General features: G+C 33.5%; 1 long non-coding RNA gene across 1 annotated transcript; it reads left to right on the forward strand.

Annotated features, from left to right (window-relative positions):
- The first annotated feature begins 1576 nt into the window (after nucleotides 1–1576).
- Nucleotides 1577–8276, forward strand: LOC116668079. The gene is made up of 3 exons (XR_004325159.1): nucleotides 1577–1691; nucleotides 7267–7554; nucleotides 8030–8276. It is a non-coding gene; the product is annotated as an uncharacterized LOC116668079 (long non-coding RNA).
- Nucleotides 8277–8486: the final 210 nt, after the last annotated feature.

Genomic DNA, 8486 nt, shown 5'->3' on the forward strand with positions numbered 1-8486 from the left:
ATACTAAAAAAGTGAGAAATTACACCTAATGCTAATAAATAAAACAAATGTTGCTCAAATATCTCTTTAAAGAATGAGAACAATTTTGCTATTTTTAAGCAATTGTTCTAGGCAGTATTAAAGTTTTACATATTAAGTGGAAACCCGTAATGTTTAGACACATTTGTTTCAAATAAACCAAAAGCACTAAGACCAATAAGAGGAAATTTTGTTCATTTTGGCTGTGTCATTGATACACATTATACATTAATTATATTTTAATTAAAAATATATATATCAAGGAAACATGAACAATGATCTGAATTCAAGCTTATTTTTATTGCTTAAATCTTAAGTTACCCAGACTTAAAACCCTTATATATTTTGTCTTAAAATCTTTCAGAATTACCTTGAATGGTATCTGAAAAAAGCAAGAAGAAAAGTTTGTCAGTTTTTAGTTGCATGTCAACATCAAATTGTCCATGTAATGATTGAATTTATTAATCTGTTCTCTCACCATAAGTCAATTACTTATCTGCCTTCTGTAAATGATATTCTCCTTCTCTAAAGACTTTAACTCTATGAAAAGTGACCATGCATGACATCGCAACACATTGAATTGTGTATTGCAAAACAAGCAAAGCACTGAAGAGCCCAAGTAATGGACTAAGTAGCATATAAAAACCCATTAACAAGTGTTTCTTGGCACTGGCTCCATGTTGAATAGAGTATTATTCCAATCAACCCTGGACTTTCAGACAACAACTTAGGAAAGGAAATTTTGGCACAGGAAATATGAATGTTATAGTCTCATTTCTGAAAATCAGATTCTGGCCTCTGGTTTGATATCTGAGATAGCATATATCAAAGTGGTGAAGATAATGGGTTTTCAGTTTGATTTATTTGGTTTTGACTCAGTTCTGTGACTTAAGCAACATTGAACGAATTGCCTGAAGTTCTAAGTTTCCTTGTCTGCAATTTAATACACATGTAAAAGCTCAAAAGTAATGCAAGTATTAGTGTTAATATATAAAGCATTTAGTATTAGCAAGTAAGATAGTATACATACAAAAGCTAAAAAGTAAGTAGCTAGTATTTATGTATTACTATGTGTTTATTAAATGTGTATACATTTTTTCCTTCGAATCGCTTTCTTCTAGGTATTTGTTGCAGGTTGCGTTTCCTAGAAGCAGACTCAGAGATCGGAGTTCAGGAATTTTATTAGATAGTACAGTCAGAATCAGCACCTATAGAGGAAAGGGTGGAAACAGGACTGGCATTTGGGCAGGAGTGAAGTCACAAGGTTGCAGTCACCTCCATGGGGAGCTTGGTAGCTGGGATTGCCCTTCAGGGTTGTCTTTCATGGTGGTGAGGGAGCTGGGTCTCCCTACTGTCTTTTCTACCAATCATTGGATATAGAATTCTCCAGGAAGGAGGCATGACCTTGAACAACACAGCTCTCTTCAACCAAGAGCAATTCCCTGAAATGACTTACAGTTGAGCATTGCCTTTAGGCACCATTCCCAGCAGACAGAGTGAATCCTCCTTAAGGGGGATCCAAGCAGCAAATCACAGCATCCATTAAAATAGTGTAATTCCTCATAGGAATTCTGGTGCTTGTTCAAAAACTAAATATGTTTCTCCTGTTTTGTTTGTTTGTTTGTTTAGGGACTATCAAAGGCAGTACCTCTTTTGGAATCAACCAAAGAAAGGTAAGATTGCTTTTAACTGATGTCTCAGAATTCCTGGAATGAACTCTTTGACCATTTGCTATCCTGTTTGCATGTACTGGGCTTGGATGTGGGTTTACAAACATTTTTTAGAACATTTTAGATAGCTGTATGCTGAGTTGTTGATGTTGATGGATCAGCAACACAACTAAAATGGACCTTGTAAAGTAAATGAAAGAAAAGGAAACTTGCAGGTAATTAAAGTAATAAAGTAAAGGAAATAGCATTACTGAGCCTAGAGCAGAAACTTTGCTTAGGTTTTGAGACCGGAGATGGGTCATCTCCATCGTGCGCAGAAAGAATAAAAATGGCTGTTTTTTTTTTTTTACTAACAAGTGGAAATTTAGTTTAACAATAAGGTAGGTTGTGTGTGCACAGGGCCAAATAATGGAACAAACCAAAAACCCTAGTTTAGTTTTTAAATTGATTTGGTTGTAGTGTTTCAGCAACATTAAGAGAAAAGGAATTTGTTGGAAGGATACTTGTTTAAAAAATTCCCCCCACCCCCATATTCCAAGAAGGAGCTGGAAAACCAAGCCACAGGGCGTCTTTCATGGACTCCGTAGGAGTTTGTGATCACCCTCTATCACGAGGACAGCCATTAATGTCATTTAGCGATCATAAATCCTAACATAATATTTCCTACTTTCAAATTTCAGTTCATCAGGAGTGATTGGGACTGTTTCAGATTCAGTAGGTGTCCGTTCCTAGATCAAATAGTTGTAGACAATGGATAACATCATGTCATGTTCCTGTGGAACCTTTTTTGTGGTAAATGGTGTGGAAGGGAGATGGGGTTCCCAGAAAGCCGAGACTCCATCTTAGTCATCATTTGTTAACTAACAAAATAACTGTTGACCAAATTGGAACTGTATTCTGCTTATTTTATGCAAGCAGAGATCAAAGGTGTGTGTGGGTGTGGGTGTGTGGTATAATCTGGAAACAAGTAACCGAGGAGAAGTTCAGATGTATACTAAGATAAATTCTCATCTGTTTGGAATCATTTAAAACATGTTTATTTACTAAATCAAGAAAACTATGTGATATATATGATTATACTGGACCTGAAATGAAAGAAAATTTATTTCCCAAATAAAAGAATAAAGTGTGAATATATATTTGTGTGTATGCACATGTGTGTATGTGTACATATATTCCAGTATATATTTTTAATTACAGAATAACATTGTTTTCAACTATTCAAATTATAATAGAGTTTAGTATGTTTCAGTAATTTAGTTGATAATGTATCCATATCCTTCGTTATCTTACTGCCTGCCATATTGGGCTAGTAGCTGTGTCAGGTTGATCAAGTATAAATATGGACTTAATTTAGAAATTAGAAGTGCAGGAATTTGGTAGCTGGCTAACGGTGCCAATGAAAATCCGTATCTAAAATATAAATATATTTTTAAAGCAGCTGTTGATCTTTTTAACCTATAGCAAATGCTTAGTCTGACTATAAATCCTAGTCCAAAAATAAATTCACATGTTTCAGTATGCTCTCAATCTATAGAAAAATATATGACAGAATATTTTCTTTAATTAGTAAGTCAATTAGACATTGATATAACACTGTATCACCATTGCAAGTTTTATTGTCACCATTCTGGCATAACAAGCCTGCATGATTCCTTATATGTTGTAACAGTTTTTGGTTTATTATTTGGAATTAATTTCTGAAATAGCTTAGACAGGCTTAAGCAAGCAGCCTGTCGTTTTTCTAAATCTGATAGGATGGAATAATAAGTAACTGAAATATTCTAGGGCTATATTACAGGCTTCAGTGATCACAGGCGTCTATGATTCACTCCCAAAGCAAAGTTTCTCTCCTAATATGTCTGATGTATTACTTTTTATTGGCAATTTTCATATCTGAGTCGGTGACCCTGTCATTTGTTTTTATTGTTATTGTTTCCTTTTTGTGGCGAAGATAAAGAAAACCAGTTCAGGCCCTCTGGTTGTTTATGTGTGCAGCTGGTTACTAGCGCTGCCGCCCTCCTTTGCTGGGTTCCTTTCTTGCCAACCTTTTCTTGGATACCTGATTTCCGAGCAGATGCTCTTTTTAATCTTCATCTCATGTTAATTTAAAATATTTATTCATCAAATGTTTCCAGTCTACAGTAAACTAGGAACTGGTTTTTATGTTGCGTTCATAGTATTCATTGGATTGTTGTCTTATAATTTATATGTCTGCCTCCTTCAAAGGATTGTTAGCGCAAAGAGGACACACCTTGTGATTTTGTCATCGGTACAGAACCAGAGTCTAAGCACTGAACTTAACGTGTTCTAAACACCCAATAAGTTTTGACTGAAGAAATAAGCAATGGCAGAACATGACTGCAGAATTGGAATCTTAGTAGATAGAAATTCAAGAAATTAAGACAGCAGAGAATGGAATGGGTACTATACTGTTGGCTTGGAGAAGATGACATAAAAAAGAAAGTTATCATTTTGGGGACCCAAGGTCTACCTATTCTTTCTCTGTCTCTTTAGATGAGTCTGACCAGACTGTGCATTATGACACACAGAACAATTAAAGTCACTGGAGGTCAGCATTCTCTGTCTTTTTAATTCTTCAAGAATGTCCATCCACATTCATATTTGACCTAATATGTCTTGCTCTTTTTTCATGGTTCTCTCTGTTCTCCTCACTCTGAGCTCTTAATTCTATAGCTTATTCAAGCCTAGCTCCTTATCTGGTAATGACTTTGATATCTTTTATTCAGCTTCCTGAATTGAATTCTCATCCTCCTACACCCAGTCTATTCTAGCTTTCCTTGTGTTTTTTTCTTCATTCTTTTAGTTTTAGCAAATGCACAACTCAAGTAAAAGATTGTCTCTGAGTAGCCACTTCACGTCTCTAGATTTATTTTCATACTGGAAGGCCAGGGAGAGGGCTCCGATGATCGTATGTAACTGTGCTATTGGTATATTTAAAGCCTGGGGACTGCATTCCTGTGAAACGGATCCCATATGTGTTTCTTTTTCTCCAGAACCCTGGTATGTATGGTCCGTACTGATGAACAGTCCCTAACATTTTTGTGTCAAATCAGTAAGATAAAAGTCTTCAAAAGTACAGGAAGGATCAAAAAAGATGATGAATAAGAACCATACTTTTAGGCAAATCTCGTCAGTTTAATCCTCACAATAAAAGTTAAAGACAAATGTTATTGACAATTTTATAGCCAAAAAAAAAAAAAAGTGGTACAGAGAAGTCAGTCCATTTATTTAAAATTACACAGCCGTAAAGGGGAGGATCAGGGTTCAAAGTTAGGCCTTTTGACTCTGGAGTTTATACTTTTTCCTCTAAATCACTACTTGTTTGAAGGACTTTGAAAAAAATGATACTGAATTATAGTAGACCCGGCAATAACACTTTGTTTCATGCTGTGTCAAATGACTACCTTTGTGATTTATAAAACAACATGACATAACTGTCATATAGTCATTTTAAAATATTTTTAAAGTCACCACAAAATTGCTTTTCATAATTTTCATTGTGAATAATGGCAAAGACATTAACTCTTGAAGTGTTAAATTATATGTATACCCATGCTGTGTGTATATTCGTGTAAAATCTATTTTATGTAAAATAGATAACACACAGATCTAATACATTTCAAATGCTGTTGTTTTTGCTAGATTAAACTGTCATCTGTTCTAATAACACGAAACTCTTACTCCACTGCAGTATCACAAGCAGCTACACTGTTTTTCTGACAAGCTATATTTTTATTTTATGCCACATTTTTGAAACTTCAAAAATTGATACCAGTTCTTTTCAAGACAATGTGTTCAACATTTTTTTTTTTTTTTTTGGTAGCATGAGTAGAAGAATTCCAGGTGATAGGTTTTATCTCTACTAACAACTCAGAAGCTTGCAGAATTCCTTGAAAGTTATGCAGACATGTTAGATTTCAGTCAAAAATTGTCTTATGAATGCATTCATAGTTTGGAAGTATATTTTCTTGCTTATAATTCAGGTTTTTAAATATTGTAATTGCTGCTTTGAGTCTTTTGAAAAAAGTCTCTTATGTTTATGTATGCATGAATACATACAGGTGCACATATAGGTAATTACACGTGTGTTTTATTCTGGGCAAAGTAGGGTTTGCAGTTCATTTTATGGAGACTTTACTTTTTTTTTTAACTTTCTACTTTTCAATTTGGCTGTTTAGATTAAAAATCATCACTGCCTTTACTTTTGTTACTCAGTATATGCCTATGTTAGATTAATAATCCAAATGCAAACTGAAAAGGTACTGAATTATGAACATAAGTAGAGACTACATGAAATTAAAAATGGATAGTTAACAAAAATATACATTACTTTTCATTAACATCTCTAAGTGTATTAAACAAATGTGTAATCATCTATTTATTTGTATGTATGCATATATATGTACATACACACGTATCTACATATATATACAATAACTATGAAGAATGCTAATATTTATCAAGCAATTACCATGTGACTGATACAAACACAGATTGTGAGGAGTCAGAAGTTTATGTAATTTGGAAAATCAGAAAGAAAAAAATACAAAGTAAAAAATATAAAGTATGGAAGTGAATATTTACTTAGAATAAGAAATTAAACCATTACTAGTTACATAACTTAAAAATACCAAACCAATACATAAAAGGTGCCAAATTCAGAAAAATAATATTAAAATATCTCTAAAATTTGATCTTTTGTACTTTTATATTATTTGATCATCTCTTTATTAAACAATGATTTTGTCATTAATTTTTTAAATAGAATAAAAAGATAATTCAGTCTTTCTACTAGGTTGGTAGTTTTTTTTTTTTTTTTTTGACTAATAGTTTCAAAACAATTCTCTTAGCCTCACAATCTGTCTGAGGTGATGCCGTGTAACTTTTTGGATTATTGTTAAATTTAAGAAAACTTTTATCAAGTTTCTTTCATATATTATAAGACAAGAGTATTTCAGGTATTCTTTTGAAGTGACTCATCTTCAATACTTTGAATTGACAATACTCATTAAACAATTTGTCATTCATGTCTCCTCACCGCAGTGGCTTATTATGAATATGTTATTTTTGTCAATATCAGTATTTTGTGTCAAATCAGTAAAAATTTAAATCTTTTCCAATGTGGAAAATCTTTGTTAATTAGATGATTAAATTATTCAAGTCTACATTACTTCTATTCAAAATGTATCTTCCACTTAATGAATTGCTGACATTAGAATGATCTAAAAAATTACATTTCACTCCATTGTTAGAATAATTTCTACTGACTTTATATAACATATGCAGAATTTTTTTATTGTATAGGTCATTTATAATTGTATATCATGTTTTATCAAATGTACTTTTGACAGGAGAAAAAAATCTATTTAGCATCTGAAAACCTGAGTTCTTTGCTTAGAATTGTACATGTTTGGTGATTGGAAAAATTAACCCACTGATTTGCTTTTGGTTTTGGATGTTTCAGTTCTCATTTTCCCCTCATTCTCTACATGTCTGTGTTGCATTCAGAGAACATTTTCCATATTAAGACTCAATCTTGTCCCTGCTTCTTTAGGACAAAATTCTGGGTTAGTTTTCAGAGTGAGCAGTAGCAGGAGTCTTCTGGGAAGCCACTTCTACATTTTCGTGACTAACACATCTGCCGTGACTTTTGTGACTAACAATATCTGACAATACAGAAAACGACTACAGACCACAGAAGTATGTCCCTGGGACTCAGACACAGTACAACCCAACCCGACATCTCCCAATGGTGGTTGTCACTTCCATGCTGTCATAGAGAAGAGAAAGTATGAGGAATGAGGAGACTGAATGGGAAGTCTCTGGTCTTCATTAATTATAGGTAAACTTCTTTTGTTTCAAAATTTCCAAAAATCATAACCATTGGAACACGTTGCCAAGGCGTCTTTAAGGGACTTGATGTGTACTAATTTTCATGATAACGTTACCTCTGGTGCTTTTTCGTATAAATTATTTGACCCAAGAATGATACCTGTATTTCAGGTATAAATGATTTTAGTCTCTAAAATGAGAGGAGAAAACTGAGAAAGGGATGAAAAACTGTCTGAGGATTACAGCCAGAACCTAGGCAACTTGACTCCTAAGTTCACTGTCCTGTCTTTTTCTTTTTATTTGGATAGAAAAGATAACTTTAGAAGACATCAGCGCCTGTGATTGATCTTGCTTCTGATCAGCTAACCCCGTGATAGTGTTAAGCTTCATTTAGATTTGTATTCTCTTTACTCACATAAAAACTGAACGGTGTGTAAGGCCTGAGCTTGGCCTTATTCTAAGGCAACCCTTTTTATCTTTAACAGGAATAACAACGAGAAGAGTGGCAGACACAAAGCTAATTCAATGAATATCATGATCAACATTAAGATACGTTTTGGTATAAAGCAATATAAATAAAGGAATTATAGCTACTTGCATCAACACACATAAACCTACTGAAGATAATATTCATCATTAAAAGGAAATTGCAGAAGTGTGTACACAGTATGATTCTTTTTATATAAAGTTCAAAATATACAGTGTGTGGGTTTCTGTGTGTGTGTGTGGGGTGTGTGTACATGTGAAGAAAACAAGAAATGAAAATGATAATCACAAAATTCAGGGTAGTAGTTACCTTAGATGGTATGGGTGGTGGGGTTAGGGGAACAGAATCATAGAAGGGCACAAAGGGAACCCCAGAGTTATTGGTAGTAGAACACACTGGTAGAACACATTTTATTGTTCTTTGTTATGCCTTTGAAATATATTTAAATATCTTAG

This window comes from Camelus ferus, chromosome 13, assembly GCF_009834535.1.
Source record: "Camelus ferus isolate YT-003-E chromosome 13, BCGSAC_Cfer_1.0, whole genome shotgun sequence".
In the NCBI taxonomy this organism is placed as follows: domain Eukaryota; kingdom Metazoa; phylum Chordata; class Mammalia; order Artiodactyla; family Camelidae; genus Camelus; species Camelus ferus.